This window comes from Dipodomys merriami, unplaced genomic scaffold (genome assembly GCF_024711535.1).
Source record: "Dipodomys merriami isolate MVZ:Mamm:240054 unplaced genomic scaffold, mDipMer1.0.p SCAF_33, whole genome shotgun sequence".
NCBI lineage: Eukaryota > Metazoa > Chordata > Mammalia > Rodentia > Heteromyidae > Dipodomys > Dipodomys merriami.
Window position 1 is genome coordinate 11940797 of NW_027204826.1, and position 17306 is coordinate 11958102.

The 17306-nt window shown below is 46.5% G+C and overlaps 1 long non-coding RNA gene across 1 annotated transcript in view; it reads left to right on the forward strand.

Annotated features, from left to right (window-relative positions):
* The window catches only part of LOC138842042 (uncharacterized), a 147106-nt gene that overhangs the window by 113650 nt on the left and 16150 nt on the right, over positions 1–17306 (forward strand). The gene's annotated exons all lie outside the window — the stretch shown is intronic.

Below are 17306 nucleotides of genomic sequence, written 5' to 3' on the forward strand. Positions count from 1 at the left end.
CTCATTCCCGAAATATAAATCATGGCGCACCAAGCTGTGAGACAGACATTTCCATCATTCCTGAGTACTTTGGGGGGCGGGGAGGTTTTCAAGTGTGCATTCTAGGTCTCCTATGTGGGATGCAGGAAAACATAATATGTTCGGGGTCCAGTGTTCCTAAGAGTGCAGCCAGTGCCAGTTCAGCAATCCTGGGCGCTTCCTTACTGCAGCTTCCTAGGACACTCAGAGGGAAATATGCATTGTGGGAAGGAAGGCCTTAAAGGCACTGGTTCCCAAATTGGCTTGACCATTGACTCTGTATCTCCATCTCTCCCTGGGTCTTTGTCTAGCCCCATGAGCACCGTTGGCATGAACTTCTCTGAGTGTGAAAGAACTTTCACTCCTGGGAATCTTCTTCAGAATTCTCTCATATGGTTCCCCCCACTGGGAGCTGAGCTCAGACAACCCTTAGCTTGTGAAATGCTGAGGTCCAATTCTTAACCTGAGTTGAGGAGGAACAAGAGTTTTTAATGAAATAGTCCAAGACTGCAGAAACGCTACCTGGGAGAAGAGGGCCGGTGAAAAATGGAGAACAGGACACTGGTGTGTGGGTTAGACTGGTGCAGGTGCTGGGCTAGGCTGCTAATGGAGTAGGAGGGCTGGGAGTGGAGGGGTACAGATTCCAGGAAGGCCTTAGAGGCTCATCTGTGGAAGCTGAGAGTCTTCCTATGGTCACCGGGGACATTTCGCAAGATCAGCGAAATGGCAAGATTTGAAATTTGCAGCTATCACTCCGACAAGTGGGGTAGATAGGTAGGAAGTGAGAAGAGAGAGAGAAAGGGGCTAAGGAGTTGTTTCTGTGTCGGAGTGGAAGAGGACAAGGCTCTTACCCCAATGAGAAGGCTGGAAAAGAAGGAAATGTGTGTCTTAAGAAATTGAGACAGTAAGCATTTTCAGTCTGTAAACGATCTAAACTCAATGACAAATTCTTTCTGAACTCTCGCCTCTGTTTGGGTTTCCCCCAGAAGACCACAGGACAAGGATCTGGCTGTAAGTTGCTTAACTGGGAAGAGGTCTCAGAAATACAAGGTGTTTCCTTGGAACAGAGACCCTGAGATGCCCGTTCACTGTAAGATGGAGAAGGGAAGGTGGCGCATCGCTGCAGCGCACAGCTGGGGACCATGCTACCCTGGGCATCCGGGTGGGGAGAAAGCTGGGCTGCCTCTCAGCCGCCTTCCTCCCTGAGTGTTGAGAGTGGCTTTTCTAGAGAAAGTGAACTTCCTGGCCTTTTCATTCTGCCCTAGAGCTAGACACTTCTCCGTACAGAGCAGTTCTATGGACAGGAAGGACATTGCAAGTGCTCATGTAACACGTTCCTGTGAACAGAGAAAGCCCTAAGCAACAATGGAATACGCTCCCAGACAGAATCCCTGGGCATCTACCAGGAAGAGAGGTGTGTGTGAAGGGGGGTGGGGGAAGAAAGGTGGCGTATGATAAATACATGCTTCAGATTCCTGGAATTCTCCTCCTAAGAGCACATCATGAAGATGAAATTCTGCCACGATGCTCCTGTCTCTGGATAGCAGTCAGGTGTGGGGCCCAGCTGAGGAGTGTGGCGTCCACAGGAGCCCCATCCCTGCTTTCTAAGGATGGGCCAAGAACACACTGGAAGTCTGATGCTTGTCCTGTCCAAATCTGCACTGGGCCTAGAATCCCAGCCTCGCAGATCTGCGAATGCTTACTGCCTTAAAGACATAGAAGGGAATGCTATTAAACAATGATCTATGTAGGCTGGGGGACTTCCACATTAACCCATTAATATCTAGGAAGTGAGGATCATGATCTCGCTGACTAATGCTAATGAAGTGGCCCAGATAATGGCACTCCTGTCTCCATTCTGTGTCCCCCGTCATCAGTTACAGCCAGTGATTATGGCCTCTTGCATCTCCTGGCTGAGAAATGGGTGACCTTCTAGAGGGGTATCACCAAGCCAAATGGTGATCAGAATAGGGAAGCCCACAGCTGAAGAAGAGATAGTTACATTATAATCTGATTTAATGCATCCAAAGACAGAGTTCATGTAGCACAGGTTAGACCTGTAAAACCTACGTACTATCCAGGGTAGAATAGGGTGAGGTTAAAGGGCAGAGAGATGGATGGGGAAGTTGGGTATGGAGAATTCCTGACGAGAGATGGAAAAAAAAAGGGTTTTCTTCTGGCAGTGGAGATAGCATGGAGAGAAGACAGCCAGAAGATGCAGCTCCACGCAGTACAGAATCAGAGCCAGCAAAGATGAGAAGAGTTCTCACTCTAAGAAAGCACCGACATTGGGCTTGTTCAGATGACCTATCAGGAACCTGATTCAAAATGTCATAGACTCAGTCTTTATTATTATTTTTTTTGCCTGGGTGTCGTTGGTTATGAATCTATCCATTGTTGCTTTAGATCCAGCCCAGGTTTTTCATCCATGCACATTGGAGAAGGATGGGTATTCATGCTTCATTATCACTGAACTTTCCAAGTCTAACATAGTGCCTAGAGAACTCTATAAGTGTTTGAACTTGGCAGAATGAATGAATGAATTGGATCCCTTCCTTTGTACAAACCTTGCTCCATCTGTGAAATAACCAGCCTCTTTTGGTTCCTTGGTTCTTTGTGTCACATTGCTGGACTGGAACATCCAAGTTCACCCTCCTCAAACCCAGGCATTTGAGTTAGCCTGCACTCTCGCTGTCTGCAGATGGCTTGGGGCTCACATTATAGTGGCCTCTGACCTATCAGACTTGTATGCAGCCAGCAACCCCCACGAGAGAAATCACAAATATCTACAAGACCTTTTATGACTTGTCCAGGAAGCCCTAGACTTCTAGGTCTTTTATGGTCTATTAATCATGCCAATCACTCAAGACAGTCTAGATTCGAAGGAAAGAGGATTGCCCTCCATCTCGTCACTCAATGGGTGCCGCAAGGAGGTACAACCATCTTTCATCTGCGACCCACCATATTCACCAAGAGACAGAACTGGGACTTGCGATTTCCACTTGCTGGACTTCCATAGCTCTGCTTTCCCCCTCACTTGCTTTGTCTCTGCCAGCATTATGAGCAGGACCCTGGGTCACAAGGTAATCGATCGGCAGCTACAAGAGGGTTGTGAGGTGACACTCCGTGATGTGTCAGGGTGGGACCAGAAGAAGGGCCAGGGCCAGTGTCCTGCTGGGCGCAGGGGACGGGATGTCATCCCTCATGCTGCAGGGGGTCTGGGCTTGAGAGGAGAGCAGTATTTCAGAACTGAAAGGAAAATGCTAATGACCGATGCTAACGAGCAGAAGAAACTGGGAGGAGGGAGTACATCCTATAAGGTAAAAATAAAAGAAAAAGAAAGAAGGAGAGGGAGGGGGATGAAGCACCTGGGAGGAGAGGGGCAGAGGCCACGTCTCCCATTGCATTCTCCTCCTGGAAGAGCCGAGACTCGGCAGTAGCCGGTCCTTCAAACAGAAAGCAGAGTCAGCAGAACAGGCTGCTGCTGTAGCACGGGCGGCTCGGGGGTCGGGCAGTGTGAGCCCAACCACACCAAGAACAAGCTGTGAAACAACCCGGGGCCAGCGTGCGCTATCTGCACCCGGCTGCGATGGACGCGGACCCCACGTCCAGCCGCACACCGTCCAGGGCCCTGGTGGTTGATGTTACTGTGGAGACATCTTGCTCGGAGGTTGGCCCCCTGCGCTCTTTGAGCATGTCCCACGCTACTGGGATACTCCCACTGGCCGAATTGCACAAGTCAGTCTGGCTCCAGAGGGTCCCCCACCCCCACCCCAGGCTCAGGGTTTACCCCTCAAGTAGCATTTCCAAATGTCAGACCAAGAGCAAGTGTCAGGATTTAGTACGACAAATCAGAATTTTGAGGCGATTCCTCGAATCATAAATTATATAGATTTGTGCCTGTCATAGAGGTATTTAAAAGAGAAAGTAGTCTTCTTAGTATTTACAAAGGATTATAACCTATAATGAATATTCAAATGATAGACACAACAGTGAATATTATGGGAGCAGTATTGGTGTAAGCTAACAGTATTATTGTTAGGGTTAACAAATCAGTATTGCTCAGAATTGTATATGGAATTGCTAATCTAAGGACTTATTTAGTTGCCTCTTAAACTTGTTCCTTGGAAGACTGCTACTTAGAGATCTGCATAAAACAACACTAAGCATGTATATTTTTATTTGCTGTATTTGTAGGAAGAGGCCCTTAAACACTCAGCCAGAGGAGCTACTGGTTAGACCCTAGCATCTTTCTGCTGCATGCTCTCTTTCTGGGTCCTGAAATCCTTGACTTTAAGCTCTGCTCTGCATATTGGCCTTTCCTAGTCCTGCTTTGTAACCTAACTCAGTGGGTTTGTTTGAACCACTTCATTGATTGCTACAACTTAAATATGATTGCCCTGTTTTCTTTGGATCTTGAGGTAGGATATATAAACTTTCTCACAAATTCTGGGCAGGAATTTCTCCCATGGAAAGACTATGAATGATTATTCAACCAATGATGACAAAGGAGCTGGAACATAAGCACTTCACATCTTCTGCCCTCGATTGAGATCCACTCCTGTGTCTGTTGATGGCTTCCTGTGTCTCGGAATCCCCAAGTGGGTCTGAATTCTCAGCCGACTTTCTGGCTGGCCCAGCCTTCAGGGCTTCCCTCTCCCTGTGTTCCCTGTGTGTGTTTGCAGTGTGGGCAGCTGGGAGCCATTACAGAAATGACTCATGTCTCTCCTGGAAGTCAGACGCTAGAGTCCTTACTCCAGTCCTCCAGAATGTGAAGCTGTTGGGAGAAGAGGTCATCACAGAGGTAATGAAGAGCAATGAGGTCCTGAGGGTGGACACTACGTCTACGTATGTGGTCTTCATAGTAGAACAGGAGTTTGGACACAGACACACACAGAAGATCATATGAAGAGACTGGAAGAAATCAGCTGCCGACAAGCCCAGAAGAGGAGTCTCAGAAGAGAGGCCTCAGAAGAGAGGTCTCAGAAGAAGCCAGTCCTACTGGCTTCTTGGACTTCCAGCCTCAGGAGCTGGGAGACAGTCAGGTTCTGTGTCTAAGCCACCCAGCTTTATGGTATGTTGTCATGGCAACCGTGGCAACTGCATACAGATTTATCTTCAAAGAAGAGACTTGCACTTGCATCTTTGTATCAAAGTCTGTTAAAGCTAGGAAGCAAATCCAGCAAGCAGAGTTTTCTTAATTTCTCATGACACGTGGAAGAGGAGGTTTTGATGTCTTTGTTAGTAGATGAGAAAGACCAAGTCTAGAAAGATAACTTGACCTTTTTGTTGTTGTTGTTGTTGCTGTTGTTGATTGTGGGGCTTCAACTCTGATCCTGGATGCTGTCCCTGAGCTCATCATCTCAAGGCTAGCACTCTACCACCTTGAGCTACAGTGCCACTTCCAGTTTTCTGGCAGTTAATTGGAGATATGAGTCTCACAGACTTTCCTGCCCAGGCTGGCTTTGAACCGTGATCCTCAGATCTTAGCCTCCTAAGTAGCTAAGATTATAGGTGTGAGCCTCAGGTGCGGGGGCCTTGACCTTGGGATTTTTTTTTTAATCTAAATCCAGGAGCCATGTTCTCCACCCTGGCCCTTGGCTTTCTGCAGAAAGCCTGCAGGTCACCTCCTGGCTGTGTCACTCAATAGAACTTTCCAGCCCATGTCTGCCTAGGCTGTGGCAGGCCCTGGTAGAAGTTCCAGCCCAGGGAGGCCTGAAGCAGAACAGGCAGATCTCCATCTCGCCCACCAGAGAGCACATTTGCCAAGGCAATACTGCATCTCCCCCTGCGGGCTGACCACATGATGTCACTGTAAGGTCGGAAGACAGATGCACGGAAGATGTTTAAAATTCTGCCGTGTATGCCTGTGCCCACGGGGTGGCTGGAGAGTCAAGAGTTCTCCAAAGTGGGGGAAAACATATGAATTTTGAAAGCGGCAAAAATATTGGGAGGATAATGGTGAGGAGAAGGGGTTTTGACCTCCCCAAATTAGAAAGGAAAGGCTATTGGGAGAGGAGGCTCTGATGCTGGCGTCCCCATGTTTCTGGGCTCGCAAGATTTATCGTGGGTAAGTGGCTCGCGGTACTTGGAGACAGATGTGGCTCTCCTTCAGAATGCAGCCGGGATCATCTATTCTGCTTTCCTCATAAATACGTCTTTCTGAATGTCGACACAGCGAGCTCCGTATGTAAAACACAAAACCGTTTTCTATGGGGCACGAGAGTTTTAATTTATCACTAGCTCTTTCACCAAATGAAAATGATTTGTCTTTTATTTTTTCTCAGACCGCTGAACAAATGTCCCCCCCCCCAAATGCAGTAGATGATTGCAATCATTGTACCCACTTAAAAAAAAAAAGTTGCACACAGGGAGAGACATGTGTTCTGGAAACGTCTTCATACTTTTGTGTCTGAGACAGTGGAAGCTAAGTCGAAGTCACCCTGGGATGAATGTCACGTGCAGTGGGGGTGTTTAAAGGAATGCACTGCCCTACGGTGCTGTGTTTGGGGTGAGCTTTGTGGGCTCTGAGTGGGTGCTGGGAAATGGTCACTAGTGCACTGACCATTGCTGCTGTCATGAAGCCCACACTCCTTGAGTGTAGAAGGAGAAAACACGTCTAGGCAACAGTCAAGCTGGGGGCTTGTGTCTGTGTCTTATGCCTGAAACCTTAGGTGCTCTGGAAGTTGAGACCAGGAGGATCCCAGTTTGAAGACAGGAAGAAAAAAAAATCCCTGCGATTCCAACTCCAATTAACTAGCAAAAAGCTGGGCTGCAGGTGTGGATCAAATAGTAGACCATCCGCGGTGATGGGCAAATAAGTCGAGCAAGTGAGAGACACTGAGTTCAAACCACAGAACAGGTAGAGATGGAAAGGGAATATAAGAGAATTACCCATGACATATCTTCCAAGCCTAGAAATATTAGAATGACAAGATTCTGAGCCCTCTCTCGGAATAGCCTGTTACCATCTTCCTCGGCCATATAACTTTTATTGCTTTTCTCTGGACCATCTCCAGATCTTGACATCTCACTTAAAGACAGAGAGGCCACAGATTGGGTAAAGAAAGCTAATGAGAATAGGACAATATGGAGGTCATTAGGAGGATTACTTCCCAGCCGCTGTCTAAGCCACTAATTCATTCCAGCTCGTAGCAGCACTCGGGAGAAGTTTCCTAGCACGGAGGGGCTGGGCTGTGGTGACCCGTGCGCCTCTCACTGCCTCGCTGCTCTGGGGATGTCAGCCCGCAGCTCAGACCTCCTGGGTTTGCTTTTGCCTCCAAATCATGCCATCTTGCCACAACATTTTCACTGGAGGAAGTTCTTTCCTTTCCAAAGAGCTGCCTGGAATTTAGTGGCACATTAAAAAGTCCGCAGACTCCCCCTTTGCTTCATCAAGTTTCACGGGGAAAGGGCTCCCAAAGTCCTGTGGCTGGCGGAAGTGTGCAGAAAGCCACGATGGCAGATAGGAGAGTCTCTGGTTGGGTGCCAGGCACGCTGCAAACTGTGAAGCTGTCGCCCACGTAGGGCCAAAGGCATTGCCGGGAGATTGACCTGTCACCAGCTCAGCAGCAAAACCCTGCTGACTCCAGCACTCGATGGCACATAGGGAAGGGGCCACTGTGAAAATGGAAGGGTGTAAGGGCCACCCAGGGCTGTTTGGCATTCTAATAGGCAGTGAACACAGGCAGCAAGTGTGGCTTTAAACTAGGACTAAGGGAGTGTGTGTGTGTGTGTGTGTGTGTGTGTGTGTGTGTGTGTGTGTGTGTGTGTGTGTGTGTGTGTGTGTGTGTGTGTGTGTGTGTGTGTGGTCAGAGACTTCTTCATTTAATACAATGCAAGGTTCTCCTCTGCTAGGGGAATCGAACACCAGCTACGGAAGGGACATCCTGAAGGACAGGTCTGAGAGGCAGGCAAGAAAGGCTCTTTATCTTTAATCAAGATAAAAAAAAGCTGGAAGTGGTGCTGTGGCTCAAGTGGTAGAGCACTAGCCTTGAGCACAAAGAGGCTCAGGGACAGCACCCAGGCCCTGAGTTCAAGCTCCAGGACTGGCAAACAAAACCCCAACAAATCCATTCTGCCAAGCTCTGCCTTTTACTCAGAAAATTTATTTTATCTTTATGACTGTTACGTGAGATTCACACTGCCATTTCGCAATTCGTATTCCATACAACCTCTTCCTTTTTGTTTCCATGACTTCCTTCTTTTGTGTTGAACAGATATTTTCTGGTGTTTTAGTTTAATTCCCTTGGTGTTTATATATATACATATATATATATATATATATATACATATATATATATATATATAGTAGTTGTTTTCCTAGTGATTGCCCTGAGGGTCCAATTAACCTATTAACTTATTGCAATCTAGTTTATATTAATGCCAACTCAATTACAATATTATACAAAAACTTGGCTATCATACAGTCCCTTCCTCCCCCCTGCCTTTTGGACTTTTCTGACCACAGAAATTACCCCATATGTATTGTATGCCCATCAAGGCAGACTTATAATTCTTGCCCAGTTCTGATAGATTGCTTTAGCGTTTCACACACTCGCTTGGCCTCTTACTGTCTATAGTCTTTGGCAAGTTACTCCACTTCCTTGGAAATTCCCTGTATGAACTGGATGTAGTAAGAGTACTCACATTGTGGACTGGTTGTGATTAAAAAGATAAATTAGTGTGTGGACAAGTCTCGTGGGAATGCTCGGCTCAGGATAAGCCCCCTTCACAACCATGCTTTTAATTCTTCCAATGAGCCTGCATGTAGCTGATTAGTTATGTTCTAAACTGAGTTAATGGAATTGTTTATTGAAGTCACAGAGGAAATGAGTGATTGATTCAACCAAGAGTTGTCACAGAGTATAGAAACAATGAAGGTGAGCTTTCCAGCATGGATGCATTAAATAAGAACTAGTGTTACAAATTATGGCTTTATTATATGTACACCTATTGTGGGATGCAGAATAAACTTGCTTGAATATTTTTATTAACCCTTTTTGGATGAGTATGTGTGAGTGGATTCAGGTGTATCATAGCTGCAGAGAAGTGATAGTGAAGCTTCCGTTCCGTCTGATATCTGTGTTTTGGCAATGCTTAAAAACTCAGAAGCCATGGCGGGCACTGGAGGCTCACACCTGTCATCCTAGCTACTCAGGAGGCTGAAATATGAGGATCAAGGTTCAAAGCCAGCCTGGGCTGAACAGTCTGTGAGACTCTTATCTCCAATGAACCACCAGAAAACCAGAAGTGGAGCTGTGGCTCAAAGTGGTCAGGGACAGCACCCAGGCCCTGAGTTCAAGCCCCAGAACTGACTAAAATAAACAACAGCTCAGAAGCAAGAATTGGTCCCGATGGGCTCTGGGCGTAGCTATGGCTAGACCAATAGGAGTGTTCAGTGCCTTCTGGAATTTACAGCTTCTGGCAATTTCGAGGAGGAGACAAATGAATGGTCATTCATCAACTGTATAGACCCAGTTGATCAGGAAAGACTAAAGATAGAACAGGTGGTTTGCATGAACACCGGCTGTGCATAATGGCTAGTTTTCTGGCCAGTGTATAATACTGTGCATGGCTGTGTTACAATTGTTTTTTGTTATTCTTTGACACTGCTGTAAATCTTGCTGTAACAGTGCTCCAATAGAGCGGAATGGCTATGAAATGAAAGGTGGAGCGTCAAGGATCAGTAGATTATAGTGGAAAGAAAAAAAGGCTGAGTGATTGATTCAGCCAGGAGAGAAAGTAGAGGGGGAAATGAGTGGATTCAATGTCTCATTTCACACTAGACCGTTTCTCAATTAATCTGTGAGCCAGATCAGAGAGCACTTTTAGGATAAATCCACCAGGTGGCACCATCAAAAACCTTTCTTAGAAGGCTCCTTTCAATAATGTCTTTGAAGCTAGCTTAGTAACCCTGTTATTGTTAGAATGGGAATGATGTCAAATCAATTTTGGATGGAGAATACAGGACTGATTATCATATTACCCTCTGATGCGTGTGTACGTGTGTATGTGCATATTGTAATTTTAAACAACAGAAAGGTCCATTGTTTCAACAGAAACAGTATCCCCTTTGCTAGATTTTGTCAGGGATAAATTTGAGCCAAGCATCTTCATTTTAGGGATATATTTTTATACCTCTGATTAATATTAATGTAACATTAATATACGTCCTCTCTTTTCTTAGTCTGGGTCTATATAAATATGGATATACGCTCATCATGCTCTAGTTTTCTCTTTCCTTTTTGCCAGCCTGCCTGTCTCCCTCCCTCATCTCCTCTCCTCTCCTCTTCTCTCCTCTCCTCTCCTCTCCTCCCTTCTCCTTCCTTCCTTCCTTCCTTCCTTCCTTCCTTCCTTCCTTCCTTCCTTCCGTCCTTCCTTTCTTTCTCTTTCCTTTCTCTTCCTTCTTTTCCTTCTCTCTTCTCCTGCCTTCCCCTCCCCTCCCTTCCTTTCCTTTCCTCTCCCATCCCTTCCCCTCCCCTCCCCTATCCTCCTTTACCTCCCCTCTCCTCTCCTCTCCTCTTTTCTTCTCTCCTCTCCTCTTCTTCTCCTCTTTTTCTTTTCTTCTCTTCTTTCTGCCAATGCTGGGGCTTAAACTCAAGGCTTTCAACTCCTGATTGGCTTTTTTTACTGGTGCTCTTCTACTTGACCTACACCCCCAGCTGGTTAATTGGAGATAAAAGGCTCAAAGACTTTTCTGCCTGGGCTGGCTGCAACTTGTGAGCTTCAGATTTTAGCCTCCTGAGTAGCTAGGATTACAGGTTTAAGCATCAGCACCCTGCTTACTTTCTAATTTCCTTAACCATCCTTGAGACAAAATGAGGGAGAGTACTAAATCTTCCCCCTTGCCCTACCCAGCATTGTGTTGGTCCATTGCAGAACCTGCTGTGGAGGTCTGCATCCACTTCATGCGTGTGCGTCTGCTTGTGTGTGCTTGTGTGTGTGTGTGTGTGTGTGTGTGTGTGTGTGTGTGTGTGTGTGTGTGTGTGTGTGTGTGTGTGTGTGAGGGGAGGTTGAGTCATTTTTAAATCATACACCTGGAGAGAAACAAAATAAGAAAGCTGAGTCCCTGGCCCATTCTGCTTTGTATGGGCTTGATACTCATCTCTATTACCAGAATTATCACACAGATTAGAAACGATGGTTGCAGTATGTTAGCTTAAGGCTGGCACAGGCTAGGTGCTCCGTGAATCTAAGCAAAGAAGGTTTTGAAAAAGAAAAGCAAGGAAAAGAAGGGTTTTGAAAGTCTTACTGTCACTTAACTCAGTTATTACCAGAGAATCCCAAAGAAACTTCTCCTATATGTCAGCATTTTTTCCCTCTAACTCCTGTTCTTGTGTTTATTTAATCTCTGGTCTCCTTTTTTCCTGAGGCTGAAACCCAGGTCCTTTTGCATACTAGGCAAGCACTGTACCAGAGACACACTCCACTCTTCTCTCTAACTTTTCCAAGAATCAGGAGAACCAGAGGAACTGGGAGGTGGGGTGCTGGGCGAGGGGAAGGGGCATGAGAGGGCGCTGTTGAATAGTGACGGATGTGCAGAAGCATAATATTTGATGTATGGCAAGCTGAAACAATTGGACAGTCTCGCCTCACCAAACTGTTTATCCCTCCCGGTCTTATTCCTGCCACCTCCTCAGGCACCAAGTGTCTGACTTGAGCCTCCAAGACAGAGCTTAGGTCAATTTAGAAAATACCACACATGCAGTAACCTGTCCATCTTTTTCCTAACCCCAGAGAGTCAACACAGGGCAAGCCACAAGCATATTATTTTAGCTGTCAGAGTAATACAATCAACAGTGAAGAGAAGGTAGTAACTTATGATGACAAAGCAGCTTAGTGTGCCTGAATCAATTTGTTGGACCTCCAGGAAAAATAAAGCCACATGTACAACCATGTTCATGGCTGTGCTATTCACCATAGCCCAGGTTGGAAATAGCCCAGATGCCCCTCAAGGGATATATATGGATCAAGAAAATGTGATATATGTGTATGCATATATACATATATATAATGGAATATTATTCATCCATTAGGAAGATTGATATTATATCATTTGCAGAGAAATGGATGGGCCTGGGGAAAAATTATGTGAAGTAAGTTAGTCCCAGAGAAGCTAATTTATATGGATGTTAGCTCTAATTTATAAATATGTGCATAACCACATACAAGGTCCTATGCATACATACACAAACTTATTAACTGAAGTTTGGTATATGTGAGAGAGGATTCCAATGGTGTAACTCCTGTGAACAACTAACCTACAGTTAAACAAAATGAACACCAGGAACTTGAGGCATATGGAGTTAAAGGGAATAGGGATAGACGAATGAAGAGAGGAAAGGTAGGGAGATGCAATCACAGCATTCAATGCATATATGGGAAAAGGGAACTAGGGGATGGGGGAGAACAGTAGAGGGGGAGAACATGCAACACTGATCATGGTGCGTTGAGCTCATAAACCGACATGTTGAACTGAAGTCTTATGCACAACTACTTAAAGATGATAAAACTAAAATAAATAATCAGTAAACTTTGGACACCATAGCTGGGCTCTGGTGGCTCAAAGTCCGTCATCCTAGCCACTCAGGAGGCTGAGATCTGAGGATCATGGTTCAAAGGCAGCCCGGACAGGAAAGTTCATGAGACTTCTTATTTCCAGTTAATCACAGAAAAAGCTGGAAGTGGTAGAGCACTAGCCTTGAGCAAAAGGAGCTCAGGGACAGTGCCTAGAGTTCAAGCACTAACAACCAAACTATGCCATTGAAAAGATTATTTTTTGTAATGTATTACAAAAGACTGGACAGTCAGAATTCAAATTCCCCTCTTGAGCATAACTTTCGATGGTCAACTACATGGGTGCCTGGCCCTGAGGTCCTGCTCTCTTAGGTTGTACATCTAGGCTTATGTGATTTTTCTTAGTGACCAACTTTAATCAAATTCTCCCATCTCCACCGACCTTGGTGAAACTTCTTCGTAACTGGGTTGGAAGGAGGTGCAGATAATTAAGATCATGTTCATACTTGAAATGTCTGCCCACTGAGGATAGATAATCTTGTCACTCAGTGTTTGGGGGTGGATAATGATATTAAATGCTTTTTCCCCACAGGCAGCAGAGTGGAGTCAGGGCTCCTTCCTGCATTTGTAGAGTTTAGCATGGAGATGGCCAGGCATATTTCTAAGGAGTCCAATTGCAAGGGTAATCAGAGGCTTTTCATAATTCTCTCTCCACTTCTTAGGAAATAAAGTTTAAGTATCCACAGTAGTAGCCCACAGTGAACTTGGGAGATCAGGCTTAATAAGCAGTAATTTGCATATAGTAATATAGTAAATCTTGTTCTTTTTTTTTTCTTAGTGTTTGATCCTGAGCATTTTGACAAGCTTGCAGTTACTTGACAGCTATACATGACTACATTAAAGAGTTCTCTCTTGTCCCTTGGGAGTCAATACCCAGCCTTCTCTGTCTGCCTGGCCTCTGCTGAGCACCTATTTCCTGTGTCTCTGATTTTGCCTTCTCCAGAAGGCTGGACAGTCAGTGCCTTGTAGCAATGCTTTGATCAAAGACCGACCGCATGTCCCATAGTGCAGCCAGAAGAGCAGATCGCCTGGGGACATTGTAGCTGTCTTACTTGGTGCCAGTACACACTCCTATGTTCACACAGGGACAAAGTCAGCGATGGATGTATTTTTTAGGACGAATCCCTGTCATTAATGCACAATGGCATGGCTGCTATTAAGCCTTTCTCTGTTTTGACTGCATTCATAAGAGAATGTAGATTCCTTCTTGTTGTTTCAGAATTATTATTATTATTAGTGTTAATAGTAGTAGTAGTAGAAGTAGCACTGGGGTGTCAACAGTGGACTTTGTATTTGCTAGGCTGGCTGTCACTTGAGTCATGCCTCCAGCCCCTTTTTTCCCCTTTGGTGACTTCTGAGATAAATTGTTGGACTATGATTTCTTGTTTATGTTTTCCACCAGAGCTAGGAGGACAAGTAGACCCCTGTGCCCAGCCATTGGTGGGGATGCCGTCTTGTGAACTTCTTGCCCAGGCTGTGATCCACTCCATGTCCACCTCCCAAACCACAGGATTATAGGTGTGAATCACAGGGCACAGCTCTTTTGGAACTATTGCCTCTCCTCTCCCCTCCCTTTCCCTCCCCCTCAGTGACATTCTGCATATGTAGGCCATGAGAGAGCCTGGCCGTGAGACCATTTTTTGTCAAGGCCCTAGGGCTGCTGATTAGACGTCAGGGAGGGAAACAGCTTCACAATGCTCTCCAGTGACGGCAGAGGTGGAGGCCTCCAAGAACCCCCGAGGAATCCAGAGGTTTCCTGAGCATGGGACGCCGAGGGGAGCCGCCGTCTGCAGCCGTGTACCACGGCAGAGCACTGCGATGCTGACGCAGGTCCCGCGTTCCTGTGTCCCCATTTCAACCTGTAGGAAAGAAGGTCCGGGGTGGGGGGGGGCATCGTCACATCTGAGATCAAACCACTCCTGATGTCAGAAAGTGACACAGAGTAGGAAAACAGGAGGCGTGAAGCTGCAGGTTTGTCAGACTTAACTCAGGAGGAAGCAGCAGCGTCGGTTTCTCTTCGAGATCATACTTAAAGTAAGATGGACGCTTGCCGGAGTGTGGGGGTGGGTTTCTTGTCACTCACACTGATACGGGGAAGGTTGGAGAGGCCATGGAGTGAGTATCTGAATAGAAATGATCATTCTTCTTCTAGCACTGTCTCCTCGAGCTTCAGAGAACGAGGTCTCTCCCAGCACGTACAAACCTCCATTCGGGAGGCGAGGAAGGTAATTTTCACATGCAAACGTGTAAGAGTGGAGATGAGGAGAGGTAAGGACCGGAGTGATAAAGAGACCCCGTTCTTCTCGTCCAGCATGAAGAAGCAAAGGCAGGAGAGAAGGCGCTATTATATTTGAGGGAGGACAGGTGACTGTTTTGCACCAGTCCTGGGGTTTGAACTTGAGGCGTAGGCACTGTCCCTGAGCTATTTTGCTCAAGACTGGCACTCTTATCACTTGAGTCACATGGCTCCACCGCTGCCTTCTTTTGGTTAACTGGAGATAAGCATTCATAGGTTTTCCTGCCTGGGCTGGCTTCGAACTGTGATCATCAGACCTCAGCCGAGCCACTGACTCCTGGCTAAGAGTTTCTTATAGCTCTCAAACCTGTCTGCGTTTAGGGAACTCACAGAAGAAATGTAGTAACCATTCACATGGGCAGAAAACAAGCAACCACATGGGGGAAGGGACCGCGTATGTCCGGTGTCTGGGATCACCCGGTTCGGCTGGAGACACCCACTTGTCTTGTGCCTCCTGACCCTGGCTGCTCAGCACAGTCACGTAGATTCTGAGAATCTGACTCTGCTCGTCACAGGATGCTGCCGGGGGTCAGTGAGAGGACATGGTGAAACCCCCACTGGCCACAAACCCAGCGGGGCAGCCACAAATACGCCGGCACTTTCTACAACAGCGGCTAATCCCCACCGGGTCCCCCCCTTTAAGACCATCCCTTCTGCTTGAGCCTCTTTGTACTCAAGGCAAAGCTAGTGCTCTACCATTTGAGCCACAGCCCCCCTTGTGGCTTCTTCTGAGCAGTTTATTGAAGGTTAGAGCCTCACAGACTTTCCTGCCTCGGCTGGCTTCGAACCACGATCCTCAGATCTCAGCTTCCTGAGTAGCTAGGATGACAGGTGAGGGCCACCAGTGCCAGGCTTCAGGTCAAGACTCTTGTCTCTGAACCGTTCTCTGCTTTTTCTTAGGGGACAAATGGCAGGAAGCACCAGGTTTTCTTCTGCCCACTTGAGTTCTGGGGGCTAGCTATCCACTAGACCAGGGGAGGGACGGAAAAGGCAAGAAGAAATGCACATGGCGCTATGCTAGGTTGAAGAGTCACTGTATACAAGTAAGAAAAGCAATTCAGAGATCTCTGACCTTCTCTGCTCTGTGGGTCTCTGAAAGTCTGCATTGTACTTTGGCCCTCTGAAATGCCTGCCTTATGGCATAGCCTCTTTAAACTTGGCCTCTCCCAAGGTTCTGACTTGTCATTTTGTTTCAATGCCTGCAGGAAAGATTTGAAAACACCCCTTCAACAAAGATGTCAGGAAGGGTGGTTGGGCAAAGCAGCCTTCCCACATTGCCTGCATCTTTTGCTTGTGGTTAGCGTCAACAGAGCCAAGATTTGACTAGGATCTCAAGAACTCTGACCACAGGCGGGGAGGTAGGGGGTGGAAAAAAAAACAAAACAGAAACTAGATGAGAAAAAGTTTGCCTAATCCCTTTGCAGGACTAGAAGTCTCTAATTTTCTGCTTGCGCCATCCAGGATCACCGAAATGATCCCACCGCTAGCCCTTAGTACCAGTTGAGGCAAGTTAAAGCTGTTTTCCTCGTACTCACAGAGACAGACAATTGAATTCTTTGCTTAAGTGTTTGCAACCAAAGACTCTTCCCTCCTAACACTTAAGGCTGAGGACAGAGAGGATGACGTTTGGCTGGGCTGCTTAGAGCTTGATCCTAGGCATCCCATCCCCTTGATCTGAACCTTGGTCTGACCTCACAGGAGTTGCTGTGGTCAACTCTGAGGTTCTGCTCATCTCCCAGACATGTCTGGTGGTCGAAGGGTTCCATCCCCTGTGATTTAAATCCCGGGTGAGAGAATCCCGGCTAGACTTGAGATCACTTGGTTTTTAGTTGAGGCTTTGGCAGTGAGCAGCTATGGAACTGGGATGAAACTTCAGCTTCTCTGGGCCAGTTCTTCATATGGAAAACAGAACAAAAGTTCCAAGATTCTCCCTTTCAGTGATTTCAATAAAAGGAGACAACACAGGAGATGATGAGTAGATGATTTACTTTTCCTATTTCCTCCCCTAGATTTGTTATATACCTTGAACGTTATGTAGGAAACAAAAATAACATGACTGAAAAAATGGCCCCAGGAAATGCCTCCTCTCTCTAGCCAAGAGACCAGAGATAAACCAACCCTGCCTGGACAGTAAAGTTTGAGACAATTACCACTCTACTGTACTTCAACACCACAGAATAAACCATGGCTTCACCCAACCACACTAGGAAAACTTGGATGAGAAGCTTAGATTTTCACTTTCTTGGGGCTTAATGAGATAACCCCACAGCACCACCCATGGTCGCATCAGGAAAGGCCAGACACCCACAGACACTCATTCATCCTCACTGGTACCCGGTTCTCATCCATCATGGCGTCCCTGAAGACCATGAGAAATAGGACTCAGCCTTACCAGTAGTATTCAGGAGCCCTC